Genomic DNA, 12750 nt, shown 5'->3' with positions numbered 1-12750 from the left:
GAATTAGGAAAACACAATAAATTGAAACTGTATTCATATTTCTTTCTCACTGTGTAACGAACAGAGATGTATTGATGTAAATTCTAAGTGTACTACATAAGTTAAATTCCCTAGACTGCAATTTGATCAAAAAGCATTAGACATTTACTTAGGCTATAATAGGTGCTTGCCATTGGATGGCAGTAAAATTCTACATCAATCACTTCAAGCAAAGTGAAGCTAGGAAAATAATGGGACTTTTATTATTTAACAGTAGAAAGCTTAGGCCTTTGAGTGTATTACAATCAGAGATAAACACTAATTTTAAAAATGTTTTATTTTCCATATTAAAGAGATACAGACATTTTATGAATAGTAAAATGCATTCACCCTTCCTTGGAAAATTATAATTTTTAATGGAAAGACAATACAAGTTTGATCCAAAGCTTTTACAGCAGCATGCAATGCAAGTATATTCTCATTATTGCTACTTAACTGTTTTTCTTCAAGTATTTTTTAATTCTGACTGGTTATATTTTACACAGTAAGTAAAATCCTTCTCTATTATCTCAGTTACTCATGTTACTCATCCTTTCATGGCTGAATTTTAGAAAGCGTCTCCTCTGGAATAGTTTATATTAAAAAAAATACTAACACTGAGTTTTCAATAGACAACCCAATTTTTTGATAAAATGTTAAAAAAATTTCCTTTGGTGCCGTACACATGAATATGATGAAGTCCTTTACGCAGGAAGATTCTGATATTTTATGTGGTAAAATCATTGTATGCACCAAATTCTTCCATCTTTACTCAAATCTTTGCCCAGGACAAACTCCCATTCAAGGCTTTGGAAGTTTTGCTTCAATAGAGGTCCAGGGCCCCACTCTGTGAGGTAGCCAGAGCCCTTGAGTCTCATTGTATTTAATGAGAATTGAGGATGTTCACACTTCAAGTGATTTGGTCCTGAGTAACAATAACAGAATATAGCCCTATATTAGAATTAACATTAATTCTTACTCTCAATTTGTACTGCAACTAAAGGTGAATGTCCATCCCCAAGTTCCACACGCCCTTTATACGCTCTGTACATACAATACACAGAAACAGATGATAATTTAGCAAATTATCTTGAAAACATTTTTTTAGACATTTATCATCTGCCAAGAATGTCTTCTAAAATAAAAAAAAAATAGTTTCACTTTTAAATACATAGGGCCTGATCCAAAGCCTGTTGAAGTCAATGGAATTATTTCCAGTGGAAGTATTTTTGTTGACTACAATGAGCTTTGGGATCAGGCTCTATTTGCATTAAAAGTATCATATAAATTTAGTAATCAAACAGAATTATGAATATATAGAGTGAAATAAATAGACCAAGAAATAGGTTTTCAGCATATGGGCTTATATGAAGAACTATAAATTCTTGTGCCTTCATTTAGTGGTTTTTTTAATTTGTTATAAATTTAGTAAGTTGAATTACAATCTAAATGGCCATAAAATTAGTCAATTGTTTTCCAAAATGCATTCAGGGTGGTCTGACAAAAGCTGAAAGCTATTAATCAGGATTTCCTGGGATCAAACGACAGACTCCCTGGCAATTTATGCTCTCACTTTATGTTTAAAGTCTTTTAAAAGTTTATAGCTTTTCAAGGATCATATTAGGCATTAAAATTCAGAAGTCAAATTCTTGTAACAAAGACCGTTATAAAAGAAGGAGAGCAAATGTTTTTTTCATGTACCTATTTGTATGAAAAAGAGGTATAAAACACATACACAGTGGAACAATATTAATTTATTTTTATGACAATCATTGTAAAGCAAAAACAAAGTGGCATAAACCTAGAGAGAGAGTCTTATTTCAATTTACAGGGACTTTTGAGGGCAATACTGCAGCACTGAAATGAGGGCAATACTCCAGCACGGAAATGGGAATACACTACTGGAACTTTTCCTGTTTTTGGTTTTAAGACCTGCTCCTGCAAAAGCTTACACGTGTTTATCTTTAAGCATGTGGCTAGTCCTATATAAATCAGTGGAACTACTCATGCTCCGAAAGTCAAGCAAGCGTATTAATATTTAAAGAATCGGAACCTAGGACTATGGTTTTGAAATCCCCCACGGTTTTGTACCTAGGGCTCAACTCTGAGCATCCTGCATTCCAATTAGATTTAGTGAAACCAGACAGACAGCATTCAACCTAAGCTAAACCCGTAAAAGGATTTATTTCTGGTGACAGAAATGCTATTAAGAACCATGGGCTCAATTTTATGAAGCACTCAGCATCCTTAACTCAATGGGAGTTGAGATTTCTCAGTACCGCTTAAGGAGAGGTTCAGCACAGCACCACACCAGAGCAGGCCGCAACTGCAATAAAAATTGCAATGCACTGGTATATAAAACTAATTGGTGAAAAGATGCTGTATATTACTTAATTCATGTTTAAAGTTTGTATCTTTTCATTAGCAAGAAAACAAACATGCTGTTATTCTGTAGCTAAACATCCTGATTGGTAGAAACAAATTATGTTACATCTAGTAACCTCTTTATTACTTTTGAGATGCATAAGGCCTGATTGTGATCTCACTTAAACAGATTATATACCAGTCTAGTTCTATTGGAGTTACTCCTAATTTGCATTCATGTAAGTGAGTTGAGAATCAAGCCTATAGTGTTAAATGTTCATCGGGCCTTAAGCAAGCTTCTGAAAGTATGTTTACAAGATTTGCTCATGGAAAACCCTGGATATAGGTGGATACATACATACAGGTGGACATCTGTACCTGCAATCAAATCATTAGAGTCTTCATTAGCAGCCCTATTTGCATGCAGATATGTCATTTGCACATGCATTACATATTTTTGGAAATTTGATATGGGCTATTTTGGGCAAAAGTAGAAGGAACAATTTCCAAAGTCAGGGAAATATTTCAGTTAGAAGTGAAATTGGTCTCTTACACTCTCTTTATTTTTTTAAACACACTGCATATGCAGTTACAGTAGTTGAGCATGTAAATTAGCCATACAATTGCCCATATATTTATCTGAAAATTTAAGGCAGGGTTATGCAGAATTGAAATGAAAACGTGTATATGTTCAATAAAGTAAGGACAATTCAGGACACCTTTCATATGGAGGTCACTGCTTTGAATTTGATACTTGTAGGTGGTGACCAAGAGTTGTTACCAACTGATGGCTGTTTGATATGCTGTATGAAAAGAGTTGGTGTTCTCAGTCCAGTTCTTTATGGAGAAGGTCTGGATATCTTATTTATGCTCTACAGGCTTTGTGGAGAGAAGAAGGGAAGGAAGAAGAGAGAGGAAATAATAGGTCCAAGAAAAATCATGATAAGCAAGGTGGAAAAGTAATGGTAGAATATTGTTACTGAGTAGATGGAAGTTTTGGAGCCAGGTGAGTTGTGGTGGTTTGGATGTTAACTGAGCAAATAGCAAAATAAGGCAGTGAAAAGGTGTGTAAATATTCAAGCAATAGAGTAATAAAGCAGCAAGTTAGTGAGTCAAAAGGTGGACAAAGCAGAGTATTGAAACCCCAGTAACTCCGAGCAGCAGGGGAGCAGCTGGGCTGCAGGTGCTGAACTGTGGGAGCTCTGGCAACACTAACAGAGAAGTTTAGTGTCAGAGTGTAATGCCATCATCAGAAGGCAGACTGGAGCGATGCAGTTGCCAAGTGCCGCCCTCAGCACTCTATCCCATCTCCAATGCTAGGAGTGCTGCCTTTGTAGAAAATTGCATGTTTTTGGCTTTCCCCTTTGTGAGAAACTAGAATTGACAATGGACTTTTTTTTTTGTGATTCCTCAAAGAAGTTGGTTATTTTCTCAGTTTCTCCAGCAGTAGCATTTATATATTACTTCTATTTAACTTCTCCTATTATGCGGTGCTGTAGTGAAGTTGTAAGTGTCCCTGTTTCGTCTGCCAGCAAGATTTGCATTGGTTACTGCGTCATAATATTGAATGTGTGACCTAGCAGGGGAATGAACTCTGATGTCAGAAACCCAGTCTTATGACATCATTTAAGGATCAATCAGAAGGGAAAGCTTTTATACACCACAAGCAGTTGGAATATATAAAATGGTGACTGTCAAGTAAACTATTGAAAAACTGTTCTCCTGGGAAGTTTTTTCTTACAGGAAAGTCTCCCATTAAAACAATTTCCAAACCCCTGAATCAGTGTTACTTTTAGGCATTCGTTGCCAGTGTAAAATCCAAAATAGCAACGTGAAGCCGGAAAAAAAAGCTTTTATATCACCCCACTTTATAATATTACAATAGCGTAATAGTAAGGCCTGAGTCATATGGCTTTGAAAAGTTTTCAAGTGTCCAAAAATTCCCTAAATTCTGCTGTCTTACCATTTAATTCCACAAATTGCTTCAACCCACTCCATAAGAGAATCAAAAAGCAAGCACGATGTTTTCTAAAGTTAATCACTTAAATCCATGTTAAGACACTTACCTAAAAAGAGATCTGATTTTCAGAAGTGCTGAGTACTTGTAACTCCTATTGGATGAATGGGACATGTGAGTGTTAATTACCTCTGAAAATCAAGCCATTTTTATTTACATGTCTAAATATGGATTTAAGAGCAGAATTTTTAAAAGATTTTGGCTCCATTAAGTTGATCAGATCTTCCTCCACTTTATTGCATTTATTCTCAGCCAGCCAGATATATAATAATGTGAATAAGTCATTTTAGTAATGAAATATTAGTTCATTTTATTTTGTTTATTTCATTTTAGTAATGAAATAAAATAAGTAACAGGACCAAGTACATATACTCAGGGTGAATAGTTTGTGAGCAGTCTATGCATTGAGATTTCTTTCCATGAAATATTTGAAGAATTACAAATAGAAAAACAATTTGTAAAAAAGTGACAAATCTAGACACGAACAATTCATGAATAGTCTAAGAAGTAAAATCCATCAAATAAAATGTTCGCTATGAATGGTTGGCTCAGCTCTACCATTAGCTACGTTTGTTTAAAGCCATTAGTTTTCTACAACTATTAAGATATCTGAATGGGTATTTATTTTGAGGCTCTTGATATGCAAATCAGTTATGCTAAATTCTGTAGCTTTGATTCAGTTTGGATTATCAGAATTTACCTGCAAATATTTGAACAAACCCAAGTGAGACCATCCTTTTACAACCCCTTTAAGATCAAAGAGACAGTATTCTGCCTTTGAGACTTGTCAGTTTAAAATCTGCACTAATAACTAAAGGATGTTTTTCCTCCAAACATCTAACAATAAAAGGATTTGGTTTCCAAAATGTTCAGCTTTATATAGGCTCTTCCCAATAATAAATAGCTGTGTATTGGGAAATCTAATTGTGCAAGTATTATCATTTTATCATTCCTGTGTTACAGGGGGTGCCACACAGCATGGTCTAAAAACGCATACTGAAAACAGCCATGTAAAGATCTAAACTATTGTTTAAAAGGTTATTTGTTTGGTGACACTGTAATATGACTACCTAAGGAATTAAACCATTTATCCAGGGCAGTTAATGTGTCAGAATGACAAGGGGAAGCACTGCATATTGTGAGTGAGTTTAGCATGCTTGGCAATAATATTCCTGATTCAACGAGATTATGAATAACACTCTCCTTGGATAGGAAGAATAGGACATCTCATTCTGCACAGCCTTGCAAAATATATGCAAATATACAGTGTGCATATCCCATACAATAATGTCTGCTATACATGGAAACTATTTTTACTCCCCTGAGCTAATTGGTGTGGGGCAAGTCTATCCTCTCAACTGTAGTGCAGAAGTCCCACAAAGAGCAACAGCATTCTAGTTCTGCTGTTAAAGGGGTGGGAGAGCTGGATACGGAAGCTGGGGAGGGGCAGACCCTCTGTGAAGTGCAAAGCCCTGTTTCTAAAGATCACCCAGCAAAGCAGTGTGCGAAGACATGGGAGAGGGCTGGGCATGGGTGGATTGAAGGAAGCTGTGCCCCGGCACTGCACAGGTCTCTCTGTCTTCTCCCCCTTTGCCTCCGGGTGAGGGACACAATGTTTCACAGAGCCATTAGGTAAGCTCTGCAGAGGTAAACCACAACCTGAGGAAAGTGGGGAAGATCTGTCCTCCTCCCTCTCTGTGTTTCTTGACTTGTGCCTAGCTCCATACGCAACTCCATATACTGCAAGGATTTGGGGAAAGAATGGGGAAGCATGTCTAACCTACATGAACTGTATATTCTTTTTAAGATATCATAGGTCAGTGACATGCTGCTTCTCTTGATATGCAGAAAACAAGAGCACAGGGTGCATCCACTCATAATACATAATTGCCCAATTCAAAGACCAAATACTATTTACTAGCTCTTACAAATATTTTTGTTATATATTATTTTTCTATTTAAAATTAGCCAGCCACACTTATTCTGAGGCAGCCAGAGCTATAAATCTCATGGTGCTGCTATTGACCTTAAGTACTAGTCAATGACCACCCGCACCGCCCACACTCCTCAGACACTCAACCTCTTCTCATCCTGAAATGGCAGGTAGCGAGATTCATACATCAGTAATTTGCACAACAACCACATAGGCAGAAAACAGAAATGGCATGGAAAATGCTATGACTTCAGCTAGGAGGGAAATAGCACAAAAACATGCTCTCTTGTCCCATTTCCTATCTGGTCTAAAGCTGAAAATTCAGATTTGACGGCAGACAAGCATATCAGAAGAATGAAATGATAAATAAAAAAGGTGTTAAATCAAACTGATCTGAACCTCTGAAAAAAGGTTTTGGTTTATATCTAAGTCTGGGGTAAGGTTTAAGCCAGTTCTTCTTTTAGCCAGGGCTGTTAACGGCAAAGGCTTGCACACAGGACTGTTTTATCAAAACATTTGCAAACAATTTTTTCTAGTGCAGTGAGAAAATCCAACCCCACAAATTACATATGGAAAGTCAACACACACACTATGGTAGTATACCCATGCTTACTAGTACTTCTGACTGAGAATGTAATTTTAATCTCTCATTCTAATTTTCTGATTATGTTGATACAAAGGTATTCCATTTTAAAAAAAATTCTACCAAATAGGAAAAATACTACAGAATATTGGTAAATTCTAAGGGCTACGTCCACAGAGTTGTCAATGTGAGCTGTATCACTAGTGGAACAGGACTGTAAGGTTGGCATAGCTGGCCTTGGGAGGATCACCTCAGTATGGTGGTATAGTGCCAGGCTCCTATGCTATCCTTCACCCTGCTAACAGTGTAGGTGGTGTGGCTAGAGGAAAAAAGGTATGTGAACCACATGCCTTAAATCTGTGCCAATCCCAGGCTGGTACTTCAGCCCGTTAGGGCCATAAACAGCTAATGTTAAATTAGAGAAGCTGGAAGGCTGCTCTAACTTTTGTCTGGAGAGCAAACAAGTATATGGTCAACCAACAGTAGGGGGCAATATCATCTATGTGATCCCCTATTGCCTCCATGACTTGTGCTATTAGTGCCTCACCTACAACTGAGGCTCTGGTCCACTATTTCTACTAACTCCATATATATTAGGCTATTTGACTGCTGTAAAAAACACTTACATTTTCACCACTCACAGATTCTCCCATGACACAAAGAATCAGTCAGTACTTAAGGGCTAAGCTGATGGCAGTTGGGTTAGGCATCTGCTGGCAACTGGAAAAAGACAATATTTAATTACAAAATTAAAATAAAAAATAGTAGAATGTGCCTTAATAGAATGAGCTCATAGAATGTAATTTACATGTATAATTCATTGTCTCCTCCTCCACCACCCTTTGCACTGAGGTCATCTTAGATGATAAGATCTTCAGCTCAGTGGCTGCATCTACATCTGCGTTTGTACAGCACCTCTGTACTATGCTGTGTGTGCTCAGGTGTTGACTTCACAGCAGTGAATGATGTACCATAAAATAAAATGCAGTACATCTTTAATGGTATATTGGTCTGACTGCCAAAAGTCAGTAGAAGTTTTTGGTCATCCTGGGCATAGCAAATCAAAATAATTTTGGCTTGGGTTGCATTTGAATGTTAAGTTGCAAAGTCTTGTTTCATCATTGAATATTAGAAGACCTAAACCCTTTAACTGAAGCCAAGTTTCCTTCTACAAGGTAAGTGTTTTATTCATGTCAGTGGAAGACTTGGAATTGCATGGTGAATCAATGTAATGTTATCAGAATATCATAAAAATCTCCGGAATAAAAAGGTACTGGGTATTATCACAAAACTCCACAAATTTCAGCCACTGATGTCGTCTGTGGAACAGCCTCAAAAGACAACTATATTCATTGTAGGTGGTAATTGTTAGACTGAAAGGATGTCTAAGGTAGCAATAGGACTGTATAACATCCATGTAATGGATCAGCACACTTACTAAAGAAAAAAATAGATGGCCAGACAGGAATAAAACAAAAAAATCTAATGCATTAACTTCTGCCCCCTACTAAGGCGTAACATGTGTTTTGCTCTACATCAGCTAGCTCAGCTATGCCTCTTAGCTCACACATCCTTGTCTTTTGGGTTGGCTGGAAACCAACAGCAACTTAGGTGTGCACACACACAGACTGCAGTTGTGTCTGGTCCTTTTATTGTTATTCATTATTTTTTATGAGAACCCAAAATACGGTAGGTGCGTCATGAGCAAATAAGAAAGACACATTACCTGTCATAAAAAGCTTACAATTTAACTAGAAGACAAGATGTAAACAAGTGAGAGCAACAAAAAGTGGGGCGTGATAGGGGAAAGGGAGTGCAAGAGATCATGTGACCACTCTAGCTCATGTGCATGTCTTGAAATTGTTATGATACCTATTAATACTTACACACATTTGGGGGAGGAAGTTTAATAAGAGGGGCTGAATGGATGTAACAAGAAGGAGGAGAGAAAATATGTAAAGTTAGGAGTGTATGGGAGGATGAAGAGCCCAGGAGATGGGGAGGAGGGGTGTGAACATAGGGAAGAGGATGGACAGGGTGGAAGGTGAAATTAAGGACCAAGGAAATGAAGATAGAAGGCCTGGTGAGATAGTGGAGACCAGTGGAATCATGGTCACTGGTTGTTTGCTGTTGCTGTGAGAGTCAGAGTGTCTGGCAGAGTTCTGTTGACTAGATAGAACATAGGCTCTGTTGTCCAAAGTACAGGACACGCAAAGCCTCCAAAGTTGTGATGAGACACTAGGAGTTGTGGAGGCCTCCAAGGGAACTCAGGACTGTGCAGCTCCACCACCCACTAGTTGGGCTTGGGGAGGCAGCTAGTAGGGGAGGCTGAATGGGCAGGCAAGATACATTCGGAGGACAGCATTCCAGAGCCCTGCTGGGACACAGTGGCCCCAGGCTCAGTGCCCTGTAGCATGTGAAAGGAAGGAATTGAAGGGGGACCATGCCGTAAATCATTCCTTCTGCTGCGTCCCCTCTGCCACTTCTAGTGCATTGCTGGCTGGTGGCCATGGAGGCCTCTACTGCATCTGGGGCCTTTGGACCTCTGCCCTCATTTGGCCTACTGGAGAGTCACTTATTCATGGGGGATGGCACTGGAGTTAATGTCCTTGGGGTCACTTTCTTTGTGCTGCAGAGGAAAGTAAATCACCCTTTCCTCTCTGCACCTAGCTGTCACAGTCTTTGAGTACTCTCTCAGAGGCCAGCTTTCAGAGTAACAGCCGTGTTAGTCTGTATTCGCAAAAAGAAAAGGAGTACTTGTGGCACCTTAGAGACTAACCAATTTATTTGAGCATAAGCTTTCGTGAGCTACAGCTCACTTCATCGGATGCATACTGTGGAAACTGCAGAAGACATTATATACACAGAGACCATGAAACAATACCTTCTCCCACCCCACTCTCCTGCTTGTAATAGCTTATCTAAAGTGATCACTCTCCTTACAATGTGTATGATAATCAAGTTGGGCCATTTCCAGCACAAATCCAGGTTTTCTCACCCTCCGCCCCCCCCCCCCACCACACAAACTCACTCTCCTGCTGGTAATAGCCCATCCAAAGTGACCACTCTCTTTACAATGTGTATGATAATCAAGGTGGGCCATTTCCAGCACAAATCCAGGTTTTCTCACCCCCCCCTTTTTTTCCAAAAACCACACACACAAACTCACAAACCCAGCCACAACCCAGTCTTTGGTTAAGGTGGTGGTGGTGGTGGTGGGGGAGGGAGGGGGATCAATGAGCATCTGAATGAGTGTCTATCAAAATATTGTAGGACACTGTATTAATCTCTAGGAAGACATCCTTGTTCATCCATCCAGATAAAAGGGAACAGTGAGACCATCAATGTCTTATAAGCCACGTGCTTAAAATTAACGGTCATCCAAAGACACAACATTGTCCTGGATAGCTAAATAGCTGGGGAACTGAGGGAATCGAACAAATTGCTTATAGTTTTTGCTGTTTCTGGTGTTTTCACTCTAAGTAGGCTATGATGAAAATACAATTCACAAAATAATCTCCAGTGTTCTAACATATTACCAAATTGCACTGAAAATGAGCAAAGTTCAGCATACCAACATTAGTTGTGGAACTGCCATTTGAGAACATTCACTTTCACAGCAAACTTTTTATGAAACAAACCCCAAGAAAGTCCCTCCTTGGCTATAATTCATATCTTAATTCAAAAAATGCATTTCATGTTCAGCCTTTTTGGATACTTAGAGCCCAATCAGTGACAGAAGTGGGTGCACAAGGAACACAGTAGTTGGACAATAAAGACTTAGGAGCCTCTAACTCATCTAAGCATGTCTGATGAATAGAGGAGTCTTTACTTCTTCTGGGCTAGCTACACTGACTTCCAGTAAAATCTTCACAACATTGTCATATATGCAGGCTGACTGCCCTCTTCACCCCCACGCAGAGCCTCTCTGATTTCAGTGGGTCTCCATGTATGCGAAGCAGCCTGCTCCTAGATCACATTGCTACATCAGGACCACAGTTTGCAGGCAATTAGTATTAAGCCAAAAAAGACAAATTCTAATGGGCCAGGTTCTCCAATCCACTAAGTTAACTGTTGAGATTCTCCCTAGAGAATTTCCCTTGCATAGTTGCACCTTGAACTTGTGGTAAAGATGGGGGAGGGGGCTCTGTGACCCATTGCCACCATCTTCTAGGCTGGAGCAGTGCCACCCTGCATAAGTGGGAGGGAAAAGGCACAGCAGGAGAGGGACCAAGCCTGGGAAGGAGAGGCATAAGGGCATGGCAGAGCAAGGCTCCACTTTACCCAATTCCCTACTGGTGGAAGTTCTTCTGCCAGTAGAACAAGATACATTTTCCTTCTGCAATTTTTAAGTTACTCTGGGACCAAGCAGAGAAAAACGAGAGACACATGATCAGCTCTGTCAGCCTCCCCTCTCCATGCTTTTCTGGAGCACAGTGGAGATCTGAGCCCTAAGAATGTTTATGATGAACAACTAATTGAATTTCTTTATTTATTCTAGCAGTTGTCACTAGTTCTACTGCAAAATGTATACAGGATAAACAAACTAGTGGTGATCACAGTTGTTTCAAGGGACATATCTGAATTTTTGTTTGAACATAAATTAATCAATAATATAATACATTAATCATTAATAATCTATATTAAGAAGATTGTGACATCACCCAAAGCATACTAGCACTTTCCAAACACAGAAGGAAACATTCACTGCTTTGAAGAGCATACAATTAAAAATAAACAAGGTGAGTTTAGTTTGGAGTTTCTGAGTTACATTTTTGTTTAAACATAAAAGATCTAAATAATGAGGCTTTAATATAGAACAATATAATTTGGGATATTTGCCATAATTTTCCATTCCTAACAAGAAAGCTGTCGTAAGAGCCCAGCTATTAACCTAAGAAAAAACAAATGTTTCTGTATTATTGTACAAGACCATGTTTCTTTTATGAAACCAGACTGAGTGCCAAACAGAAAAGATGCACTTCTGCTGGGGACTGAAATTAAAAACATGAATAGAAGTAATTTCCTGTAGCTTGGCAGGAATATGTGCATGGCTGATGAACAACTGTTTTAGCAAATGTTCAATAGAAGAATCCAGAATCCATAGAGGAAATAGCAAAACTACTGATGTCTGATTCCATTAAGATCAGTATCGCTGCACTGCTAAATTATTGCAGTATATTTTAGGAACTGATACTAATGATTTGGTGACAGGTTAAGATATATAGCTTACAAGCAGCCACCATTAAGGTAAGGCCAAAAGTGAGCCCAAGGATGTATTCCAGGGAAAATACATCAACTATTATAGCATGCGTGTCAGCAAAAGTTCTCCCATAAATGATATATTTTGATTTAGGAACGTTTAAACATTTAATTTAGATCAAAAATGTCCATTCCTGAATCAAAAGTTTTCAAAACTTTCTGTTCTATGAAAACGTTTGATATTTCAATTATTCATTGCAATTCAGAATGAAAACAAATTTCACTGTCCTTCTGGCAACAGAAAAGCTGTCAGTGGGCACCCTTGGGTATGGTTCAGCTATAAAGAATCTTCTCTTAAACATTCACCTATAGCTTGGGATCCAGAGGTTGCTTGTCTGATTTAAATGGAAGAGTGGTCATTTAAATATCTTCCTTTACAAATACACTACTGTCAATTGACTTTGGTTCAGAGGTCTCCAAATTAAAGTAACATGAGTTTGCTACTGAAGCAATCTGTTAATAATCCTGCATAAAATGCTTTCTTTGACCAGGTCAGCTGCTTGGTGCACTTGTGATGTATTAGAAGATAAATATTTAAACTGATTTGACAAGCAATGGGTTTAATCAATCACA

The 12750-nt window shown here is 38.4% G+C and overlaps 1 long non-coding RNA gene across 1 annotated transcript in view; it reads right to left on the bottom strand.

Annotated features, from left to right (window-relative positions):
- Positions 1-662: 662 nt before the first annotated feature.
- Positions 663-12750, bottom strand: part of LOC140917283 (uncharacterized) — a 67591-nt gene continuing 55503 nt past the window's right edge. Inside the window, exons 2-3 of the long non-coding RNA XR_012160781.1 lie at positions 7542-7635; positions 663-943 (exon numbers count right to left, since the gene is read on the bottom strand). This is a non-coding gene — a long non-coding RNA (uncharacterized lncRNA). The remainder of the gene's footprint in view (positions 944-7541; positions 7636-12750) is intronic.

The sequence above is a fragment of the Lepidochelys kempii genome, chromosome 9 (assembly GCF_965140265.1).
Source record: "Lepidochelys kempii isolate rLepKem1 chromosome 9, rLepKem1.hap2, whole genome shotgun sequence".
Lineage (NCBI taxonomy): Eukaryota > Metazoa > Chordata > Testudines > Cheloniidae > Lepidochelys > Lepidochelys kempii.
This window is presented reverse-complemented; position numbering and strand designations above follow the sequence as displayed.